We start from the raw sequence: 12231 nt of genomic DNA, 5'->3' as shown, positions 1-12231 counted from the left end.
ACTCAGGGTGTAAGACTGTGAGAAAATATCTAATACTGTCACTGGGCAAGATATATGGGCAATTTGTGTAACAAGGCCAGGAAAGTTTTAGGAAGGAAAAACAAAATAAATTTGCTCTTGAAAGATTCCAACATACTAGAGATGGCAAAAGTCAAATGACAGGAAAGGTAAATAGGTCCCTAAATAATATTACTTCAAGAGAAGAGGGAGTTTAATTACTGAACAATGTATCTATGACTAACAATGTGTAATACAGCTGATTCTGGTCTGTCTCTCTCTCACATAGACCTCAAAACCTATAGATAGGCAAAGACTCTGGCACAGTGAAATGCTCTGAGGAGCAACGGGAAATCTGAGTGGGCTTAAAAGTAATATATTCTTAGAGGCCAAGCATGGGTTTCCTTTGAGCTTCTACATGGATTTGGGCTCGACATCATTCAGCTTGAAGAAGTGTTCACTGACTGCCAAGGACTAAACTGAAGTAGTGAATCCATATGGCTTCAACAGCCAGTCACAACATAAACTGAACATACTCCAGTTTATTCCATGACTACCTTCAGAAGTGAACTGAACCACCGATCCTTCAGTTTGAGAGACCTATTATTTCTTAGCCATTTTGCAGGGAGTTAACAGTCTTAAGAGATACCAGACTTCATGCTAATAAGATAAATGAGAGATACAGTGTATCACTAAATTTTTAATCATATTTTGTGGAAAAATGTATACCACTTTCCTGAAAAAAGTCAAAAGCTGGAATTTAGAGTTTTACAGTCAAGTGTCTAGATTGAAAAAGGGAGAAGGTTAAAGGGAAGGGCATGATGCAGGAACATATTGAGAGATGAAGCCTGTATAGACAAAAATTGTCAATTTTAATTTTAGGGGCAGGAATGATTAGTAAACTATTAACATCAGTATGTCTAATTTTCAGATTAAAGCTTTATGTGGCAATACCTATCTTTCTAATTTTGAGGTCTTCAAGCTAGCCTTGCTTTAAGCCATATTTTGAAGAAAGAGGGGACCAAAGTAATGTCCAACAGGCTGTCATGATACAGAAAAGACACGGGATATATCTGAGATAAAAAAAGAATCTCAACATGGACTTTGAGACAAATATCCTTAAGAGAAATACTGTTTTGTGTCCACTTTCCAAAGTTTCCCCTGGAGATATTAGGAGGGATATTGTGCTTTCCACCATAGGAGGAATAATGGCCACACCAATTTTAACTAAAGGATGACTTTAGGTAGCTGGAAGGGTTTGAGGTTATTGGGGAGAAAGACATATCAGCTATATTTTTATGACCCACCTTAGAAATATTTTTTATTGCTATTATTAAAAATTTTTTAAATGGTAAGAGAAAAATCAAATTTCACGAGTTGAGTACCTAGGTGGAAATTGCAGAATGTAAGTTTTTTTTACTACTATCTAAGGAGACTCTATGTAGATGGCTGATAAGGGCTTAAGAAAGTGAAGTTTAAATATAAGTGGGTTTGAGTCAATTAAATTAAACATTCACATAAAAGAAAATTTAAATGATTAATTTGTAAGTCATCCATTCTTTTAAATAGGCACTGCTAACTTATGTTTTCAATATATATTGCATATAGAGATGAATATGGACTGGATCCCATTAAGCAACTCACTGTACAGAATAAAAAATAGGTACATAAACAAATAATTACAATAAAAAGTTCTAAGTCTTGCAGTAATGATGCACATGTAGGACTTGGAAGTACAAAGGGAAGAGCAACTCATGTTGCATTGAGCTGCCAATGAACCATTCACATTACAGCTTTGAAGGAGAAATGGGAATTCTTTTTTTTTTTAAGATTTTATTTACTTATTTTAACAGAGAGAGAGACAGCCAGCAAGAGAGGGAACACAAGCAGGGGGAGTGGGAGAGGAAGAAGCAGGCTCCCATTGGAAAAGCCCAACGTGGGGCTCGATCCTAGAACTCCAGAATCACGCCCTGAGCCGAAGGCAGATGCTTAATGACTGAGCCACCCAGGCACCCCGAATGGGAATTCTTAAGAAAGTAGAGAGGAAGACCTTTGATTCAGGGGGAATAATGGGTGCCAAGAGTAAAGAAGCCTATAGAACCATGATACTTCAAGGAAGTAGAAAACAATTTAGTATCAATAGGAACTGGTGGTAAAAGGTGATGTTGGAAATAGGCTGAAACCAGTTTATGTAGGTGTTCAGGGATCAGGCAAGGAAGTTTGGGTCTTACTCTTGGACCACTGAAGTTAAGTGTGAGAATGGAATAATGTTATAGAAATAAGCTTTACCCAAAAGTATGCTTAAACATTTTATTGATCAGCTAAGCCAAAAATATATAAATAGCCCTCAAAAATTCAGTGGATTAAGGGACAGAATTTTATTTCTGGCTCATATAACACGCTGAGGTAGGAGTTTAAGTCAGCAGGATAGTCTCCTTCAAACTACCATGTACAGACTTCGGCTCTATCTTGGGGCTCTGCCATCTTCTGAGACCTTGTTCTCATCTGCATCCAGCTGGTGCAAGCAGAAAGAGAATATGAAAAGTCACACATACTCTCCTAAAATGTCCAGTCAGGAACTGACACAGATCACTTCCACTGAGTTGAATATAGTCTGGATGTCACACCGATTACAAAGTAGACTAGAGAATGCATTCTTTATGTGTGCCCAGAAGAAGAAGTAATGGGGCACAGCTCAGATCCAAATGTCTTAAGGACACTTGAAAAAAAGATCTATCACTTCCTATTCAATATATGGCATGATTAATGTGCTAATTGTTGAAAATTAAACATGGAATGTTAAAGATATATATGTGAATTTGGTAGCAATAAACTGGAAAAAGCTTGATAGCTCTAACCTTGCTGTACTTAGAAAAAGGAGGATTTTCAGTCAAGTATTTGCTTAAAGTGCAGTATATAGATCTTTTAAAACATTTCTCCAAAGGACCCTTTCATCTAGTGACCTCTGAAGAGGCTCTTGGGGCCAAGCACTAACTTAAAACAAGGAGGGCACACTTACAGACTGGTGATGATTCAAGATAGACAAAGATAAGATAGCATATGATTTCATAAGCAGTGAATAGAACAAGTATACCTTATTTGTGAAAATCAGTATTTTTAGTTGAACTTGAACACTTTGGCTAAAAAAGGAAACATCCGATATTCCAGAGAGAGTATGTGAAATGATGAGAAGAGTTTAAAAAGGATAAAGAGTAATCTTTTTTTTTTAAAGAAGAGTAATCTTTTGAAAGAATTTCAAAATAATGTGGATGGCAGGGGATACAAAATTCTCCTGACCTGAATAGACACAGAGAAGAAAGGAGTTTCCTTATGGAGTCTCCTCACCATGGAAAATATTCATGAAACAACTTAGATACATCAGATATGGGGGCAGACTTGACACCAGTGACCTAAACTAAACCATCTCCCCTTCCCCTTGTCATCTTCAGTCACCACAGTCACGATGTTACCCGCTATCTGTGGTTAGCATCTGTAGCAACCTTCCCTGAGGTATTGGTAGTTTGGGAATATGTATAGATCCTATATTATATACTTTTTAATCTTAAAATTAAAGTATTTTTTAATTGAAATATTTTAAAAGACAATTTTATGTAGTAAAAGCTAACATTGTTTAAATGTTTCTCCATTTTCTCTCACCTGTCTTACTTGTACCTTGGCTCACTTTACTACAATAATTCTGTATATTGTTGCCAGAGTAAATATACTAAAATATAATTCTGATCATTTCACTCCCCAGAATAAAACTTTTTAGTGGCTCTGTGTTGCCTACAGGCTATATTCCCTTGCATGTCATGGTTTCTCCTTCATTATCCAAATCTGGCCTACCTTTTCAGTTTTACCTGTTATCAATTTCTCATTGTCATATTATGCTCCAATTATGCTGAAATATTTTCTCAAACAGATCAGATCCTTTTCCACTTCTATAAGATTAGGCATTCCTTTGAATAATCTACCTAATTCTTATCTACATTAAAATTTACTCTAATATTCATTTCAAATACTCCATGTTTAGGAACTGTCACTATTCTATTTTAGGAGCTGTCACAGTCTGAGTGAAGTGCCCATGATACTCCTAGGCTACCAAAGCATATCATTTTCATTGACCTCTTTAGATGCTGTTAGAAGCACTGGTTTGCCTATCAATTTTCACATTAAGGTCTTTGGAATTGAGGCCCACATCTGTTTTCTTCCTCCTTTTTTGTAATCTGAGTTTCTGATACAGCAAATGATACCTAGTACGGTACTTGGTAAGTATTTGTTGAATGATTCACGCACGGTGTGGTAGCCATAGGGATCTGCCTTTGTGAAAGTAACTGCTACACAGCTGTAAGCAAATAGCCTCCAGCTAACACGTCCTTCAGAGCTTGCCTTCATCACAGAGAGGTACCTCACCCAAGGGCATATCTTTCTGAGTGTGGCCTTTATGCAAAGAGTAATAGAGCTGTTGATATAAAGGTCTGACCATTTGGTCTAATGCAAGATACCTGATGGACCGTGTATATTCCATGGGGTTTCATACCAATGAATCAACCAATCCATAAATTGGTACTGACTGAGGCCCAACAGTTGGAAAAACCCATACCCTCAGTATTTGTCTCTTCTGTCAGAACAAATATTTGGCCCCTCCAAGATCAAAGGACTACAACACATAATTTTCCATCAAGTGGCCAGCTGGTGTCTTTGAGCAATAGTGTCATACTGGAAACTAAGCATTAGTTTCTATCGCTGACAGAGTGAGCATGCAATATCAGAATTATATAAGTGACCCTTAGTAAGTGGGAGCTCATGTTGTTTGTCTCACAAATAGTTTCTACTTATCCCAAGATGACCACTCTGTTTATATACCCAACATGCCAATACCACTGTGGTTGATGACTGAGGTTGCTTGACAGCAACTAGCCAAGTCCTATTTGTTACATGCTTTTTTTTTTTTTTCCTCCTGTGGTACATGTTTTATGATGTGCATCCACACAAAGTTCTTCACACTTTGTGCTCAGTCGCTGATGTCTGCCATATGTACATGCTGTGGACCCATTCCAAACATTCTTTTCCCAGGGTCCTGACCAGCCAGCCTTTTGCCACTGCCCATGAGACCATATACATTCTAACTTTAAGCCACTTTTCTTTTTTACACCAGAATGGATGGCCAGATTGACAATATGAAACTGTCCGTTTGGGGAATTTTCCTTTGTCATTAATTATCAAATCTGCTCCTGAAGAAAGCTACAGTGGACATGCCACTCATACTCGGCACATCCATAAAGAAAGCTTTAGCTTTCACTTCCTCCATCACTGTTCACACAATATCTCTTATAGACCAAAGGTGTGACCTGAGAGAGAAGCACTGCTGAACAGCATAGGTGATATGCAGATCTGGGCTATTTGCTCATGCAGCTTGCTCGTGACCTGTGGTTCTAATTACATCTGATCGTAGAGGAACAAGTTTAATATGATGGGTTGCTGATGGGCAGATCTGAAAATCTTAAGACATCTGACAGAACCCAGATCATGGGGATTGTTCAATCTCATGGTCCCTTGCTATCCCTTCGCCAGACGCATGCCAGAAACTTTTTCCTCAAATGGCTTACAATTCATGTTTCGATGTCATGGCCTTACTCCAGAACCCCAGAGGCCCTTATTGTGATTCTCCCAGTAGCACAAGCACATTTCATTTTATCCCACTGCCACTGCTACTTCTCATACCATAAGGTCTGCCAGAACATATGACAGAGCTACTGGCACTACAGGCTGGATCAACTGCAGAGCCCTCTCCATTCTGGGCACCACCCAAAGCTAAGAGAATTTTGTGTCACACAGTAACACGGGCCTCGACAGAATTCCCAGATGTGGAGTGTACTCTTCTAGAACCTGAAGATGTCTACCTGGTGATACATTTCCTTCATCATGGTTGAAGGTACAAGCTGCAATGATTTGTCTTTCACTTTGGAACATATGTTCTGGCATGCCGGTGATCACTAAATCCCTAAAAATTTTACTGAAATGGAAAACCCCTAAATCTTTGTAGGATCCATCTCCATCTGTTGAAGTGCATGTGTTTGACCAATACCTCCAGTGAACCAGCCACTCTGTGCTCATATGGCCCAATTTGGTTTTTGAATTAAATGGAACCACTACTCCTATATATTTTAGATTCTTAAGAATGGTACTAATTTTTCTTATCGCCGGAGATGTGATATTATTTTTTGAATTATATTCTTGGCTGGGATAGGGGTTAGTTTTAATGGTCGCCATCTGGCCTTCTACATAATAGCTGTTACCCTGCAGGCCCACGACCCAGTGTGTTGCTTGCACAAACTATAATGCATGCCAACTACAATTATACATTTGGGGAACAAAAAAATTAAAATTTGTTAGATTTCTGGATTCACTGGAACTGAAATAATCCAGATCTTAACCAGGACTCCATTTTCTTACCTGCCTCTCACATGCTGTCACTCTCTTGGCAGAGCAGACGGGGTAAGGAGAGGGGCCTAATGATGCATCAAATTAATGGGTACTAATGTAATATTTTATGTAACATCCTTCGATATGTTTGGTTGTTTCCCATTCACCAGTGTGCATTTATCTAAGTGGATGACTATAAGAAACTTTGGAGAAACACATAGAATTATTATCAAAGTATTTTCTGTGGTGTTGCAGGGTTCTTTCTCCAAAAGGCCCAGCTGAATATTCAGGCAATGCGGTCTGTGTCTGAAAACTGGCAAGAGTTTGTGAACTTTTTTTCCCCTGGGGGTGGGGGTTAACTCCCCTCAGCTACCCTGTCATCCAGTCTTTATTCTTTTTCTGATTGTACAAGCTGAGTAGTATCTTTGTTGGTTACCCATTTATTTTTCCCATAGGAGCACTAAGTTATGCTAACCACCTCCACAATTCTCTGTAGGTCAATCCTCCCCAACTGCACTTTAAACCTGTTACTCAGGGCGCCTGGGTGGCTCAGTCGTTAAGCGTCTGCCTTTGGCTAGGTCATGATCCCAGAGTCTTGGGATCGCGCCCCGCATTGCACCCCACACTGAGCCCTGCATCGGGCTCCCTGTTCAGCCAGTAGCCTGCTTCTCCCTCTCCCACTCCCCCAGCTTGTGTTTCTCTCTTGCTGTTTCTGTCAAATAAATAAATAAAATCTTTTTAAAAAATAAAAAATAAATAAATCTGTTACTCATGAAATTTTATTGTTCTTGTATTCTGGCAGCCAAGCACTGTACCTTGCCTTTATTGTTTTGAGATCCTACTGTGACCATTCTTTTTTTTTTTTTTAAAGATTTTATTTATTTATTTGACAGAAAAAGAGACAGCCAGCGAGAGAGGGAACACAAGCAGGGGGAGTGGGAAAGGAAAAAACAGGCTCCCAGTAGGGCAGGGAGCCCGATGCGGGGCTCGATCCCAGGACCCTGGGATCAGGCCCTGAGCCGAAGGCAGACCCTTAATGACTGAGCCACCCAGGCGCCCCCCTACTGTGACCATTCTTATCAGCTAGTCTAGTTCTATAATGACCTTTTGCACTGAGGAAGGATAGTGACCACTGACTTTTGGGTTATGCCAGTGCCCCTCTCACCAGCACAGTCCTTAAAGTCTCAGTAAATGGTGCATCATGAGCCATCTCATGGGACATAATTTTGTAGTGTGTCTTCCATTGAGCCTTTTAATCCTTTCAAAGCCATTAGGCATGGAAGTTCTGGCATTTTAAATCCACATAGAATGGGCCAGCCCTTTGTCCATGCTTCTCAGAGCTTTCTTGGGATCCTTGCCAGGTTGTCACATCCTATAACTTGAAATAGTGCTTCCAAATCAATAATCTCTCCCTTATTCCAATTTAATGTATTATCTCCCTTGATCAAGAATCTCAGATAACAGCCTCTATGTGCTCCTTCATTTTCTGTAGTTACATGCAGGCAGGACTTGCAGCTCCATTGGCGTATAGCCCTATACCTCCTTTATCACGCCCAACACTTGCCCAACTGGGCTATGATACAATGTAATCTTAGTTACAGGTCCAGTAGTCAGAAGCAGAGGTGATGAATATCTTAAGGCAACACATGCCTTGTATGGGAGAGTCCTCTCTGTTTTCTTCAGTCATGTTTGAGTGCTAGCTCTTAATAAGCGGGCTCAAAGTGAACAGAAAAATCACGTGTTTCAACATGCTGTGAGGAATTCTCACAGATATCTTCTTCTTTGTCTTTTTTTTCCCTTCTTTTTTTGGTATGTTTAATTTTTTATTTCTGTTCTTTGAATGAACATGGATATTAACACTTCTTTTGCTTTTTTATCCAGACAGAACAAGTCATTTTATATGAATTCATTCCTATCAATCTGATTTTTGCCATGGGCCTTTCCAAATAGTAGCCTCCTTCCCTAGTCATAGGGAAGCCAGATGAATAATAAACACCATCCCAGGGGGACAATGGATGTACCAGAATGGTGCCCTAGGCCCCTGTACCACCTACTGGATGACTCATGTCGCTGACTCTCTGGGACAGTTGTTTGGGGGAAAGAAACATAATTAGAGTTATCTACATAAATGCCTCAGCCCCACACCAATGTACACGGATCAAATATCAAAAATAAAGCAAGCAGAATTGTTTTTCTTTGTCTTCTCTCACCCTTTCCAGATTGCCTGTGATGTTCCAAAGACAATCAGGATGTTTTGGCCTAGAGCTCTACATCCTATGTCTTACTCTGTCTCCTTGCTCATCTCAGATCTGCTATGATCACAACTGTGGATAAAACAAGTGTTAACACATCACCTGCAATGATTAAAGATACTTGGGCAGGAGGTAAATCCTTAGGGTTAGGTGGAAAACTTTTGGATCAGAATAAGAAATAAATCAGAACAAAAAGTCATGTGTGTAACCTGAGAATCCAAACTCAAAATAGTAACCCTACAAATAAGTCATGATGTCTACTTAATAAATTCCAGGGTCCTTATTTGTTTTAACTGGGGCCTTAATGATTGCTTAACAGACAATGCCTTGGCTGAGTGTCCACCATTCTTGGGAGTTTGCCCTTTCTGACTATTAAGTCTCTGTTCTATAGAGTCTTCACCTCTCTCTGCCTTTCAGCAACAAAAGATAAAAGCCTCTTTGTAGTCTGCCAGGGGGGTCTTTTGGCTTTCAGAATTAACTTTCAATTGTCTATTATTGGCTAACAGCTTGTTGTTACATTTTGGTGTTTATCAGTGGTGTTTAGCCATCCAATTCCATTTTCCTTATAGTTATTATTTCCCTGGACTCCAAAACACCAGATAAGTGGCACCAACTAGGGCAGGCCCTCCTCTTTATTTGCTATCACAATTTACCACTGATAAGGACTTGAAGAATTGGAACTTACGCCAGGGCTTTCTGAAGTCCTGTTACTAATCACAGGGTCCTTATTTCCAACCGAGTAACAAATGCTACACCTCAAAACCCTATCTAATAGCCTGCTTCCTCATAGTACTCCTGGTAACAGCTGTTGCAGTTGTGTTGTCCCTAGGGAAAGAATAAGATGGAATTTGGTATGCAGACTATTAATTAGGGATCACCATCTGATTAAGGAGGAGACCAAATGAATACTGAGTATACTGAAAAGTCCTTTAGCACTGTTGGCCCAACAAGCTTTCAGCCATCACCATGGAGGAATATTTATACTGTACCAGACAAGGGGAACCAATTTATACCAAAGAAGATATGAGAGTGAGTCAAGTTACCTGGAATCAATTGGTTGTATCAAATACTATACCACCCATTTTTTGTTAGCCCGATAGAGCATTGGTATAGTCTCCTCAATATGGAATTGAAATATCAACTTGAAAATATGGAAGGATCTTATGATCTTATGGAAGGATCAGTCACCATCCTTAGGATGCAGTGTATATACTGAATCAAAACCTTTATATGCTGCCGTGTCCCCAGTACGAAAAATACTTGGATCCCTACAATTCTGTTTCTGCCATGCTCAAGGCCTAGGTCCCCACATTTGCATACTTTCATCAGAGGATTCAACAAGACTCATAGGGCACCCTGAAGAACCATTATATTCCAGAGCTCCTTGAAGAGTTATCCTGCAACACAGTTGCAAGTTAGAGATGTTGATTTCTAATAAATATCTTGCATGCCAAAGTCCACCCATTCTCTGCTGCTGGAAAAATCAACAGGCCACAATTGTGTTAAAACATAATTGCTGTACCATATATGACATATATTACCAAAGCTTTCTTAAGAGATATATTCTATGGCATATCACAGTTCATATCTTCTTTAACTTTTACAATCACTCCCTGTTTGGAGCTTTCATGGCCTGATAAGAAGCAGGGCAAATGGCAGTTTAACGCATTTAAAAAGAACAGTGACACAAATATGTCACATTTGTAAAGACAATACATAATTAGTTTCTACTCACTTGTCATGACTATCCCTGAAAAGTCAGAATCTCATATATGCTATTCATGTATTATTTACTATTTCATACCATAGTAGCATTCGAGGAGAACAGAAAATGATGAGACATAATTTTGTCAAAATCTCTCCATGAGAAGTGGAGGAAGAGGAGAAAGAGGGGAAGGAGGAGGAGAGAAAGAGAAAACCTAATATAAAAATGCAAATATATTTGGATTAAAAATCAAACATCCATACTTTATGTGTATTGTCTATTATTGGTATTTACTACCCTGGGCACTTCTGTGGACGATAACTGGGGAAGAACCTTGAAATTGCTGGAGAAAATTAACATTTCTTAAGTTCCACATTTAGCCTAACATTAATCATTCACTTATCTTAGCATTTGTCATTTGCTGTTTATCAAAAATCTGAACAATGCAAATCTAGCACCTACTCTAATATAATGTTTGGTTTCTGTTTGTTTATTTTTGTTTTTTAAAAGATTTTTATTTATTTATTTGAGAGAGAGAGAGAGAGTGAGAGAGCACAAGCAGGGGGAGGGGCAGAGAGAAAGGGAGAAGTAGGCTCCTTCCCTGAGCAGGGAGCCCAATGTAGGGCTTGATCCCAGGACTCTGGGGTAATGACCTGAGCTGAGGGCAGACACTTAACCGACTAAGCCACCCGGGGGCCCCAATGTTTCTTTTCTTTTCTTTTTTCTTTCTTCCTTTTTTTTTTTTTTTTTTTTTGAGAATTTTTATTTATTTGACAGAGAGAGAGCACACGTGCAAAAGCAGGGGGAGCAGCAGGCAGTTTTTTTTTGTTTTTTTTTTTGTTTTTTTTTTTTAATGGTTTTTTATTATATTATGTTAGTCACCATACAGTACATCCCCGGTTTCCGACGTAAGGCTCCATGATTCATTAGTTGTGTATAACACCCAGTGCACCATGCAATACGTGCCCTCCTTACTACCCATCACCAGCCTATCCCATTCCCCCACCCCCCTCCCCTGAGGTCTTCAGTTTGTTTCTCATAGTCCATAGTCTCTCATGTTTCATTCCCCCTTCTGTTTTGTTTTTTTTAACGATCATTTCAACAACAAACTCTATCATATAGATGAGAAAATATAGCTTAGAATATGAGTATTTATAACCACTAGACATGGACTAAAAGTATGAGATTTTCCTAAGGTGTCTTTCTGTGAAGATATAGACTCTTCTGTAAAACGTGTACTAAGCAGCAAAACAGCAAAAAACGCAAAGAGGCAGCAGTCTTTTTAAACCCCCCTCCCCCACTGCAGTGGCGGCATTGTCTTAATAGCAGGAGTGTAACAAAAACAACAATTGCTACAATTACCATTTGAAGGGTGGTCCCACGTGCCCTTTGAATATAATTTATTTTCAATTAATTATGTATAATTAGGTCCTTAAAAGGATATAGAAATGAGGCTCAGAGATTTTAAGTAACTTGCCCAAATTCACAAAACCAGACGGTGGAAGAGCTAACTCCTATGGTTGTGGCTCTCCTACATCGTGCCCGGAAGGAGTTCCCCAAAGTCGGAAGAGTGGAGTACAAGGCAGAAGTCACCTGCTGAACAGGTAATAAGGAGCCTGAAGAAGTCTACTTCCACATCATATATACTGCTGCCTCTATGTTGATAGCTATACCTACTTAGAGATACAGAAATAAATGTCATTTGTTCAGTGGCAGAGCGTTTGACTGCAGAAATTAATGTCCTCTCAGAGAGACATTTTATTTCAGGCAATTTGTAGAAAGTATTTTCAGAGAAAAAATACTGTTAAAAAGAATGGTGCCTTCTAACATCATGGCGCATACTTGGATTTT

The sequence above is a fragment of the Ursus americanus genome, chromosome 18 (assembly GCF_024610735.1).
Source record: "Ursus americanus isolate L20-20 chromosome 18, mUrsAme1.1.p, whole genome shotgun sequence".
NCBI lineage: Eukaryota > Metazoa > Chordata > Mammalia > Carnivora > Ursidae > Ursus > Ursus americanus.
Note: the sequence above shows the minus strand (reverse complement) of the source record.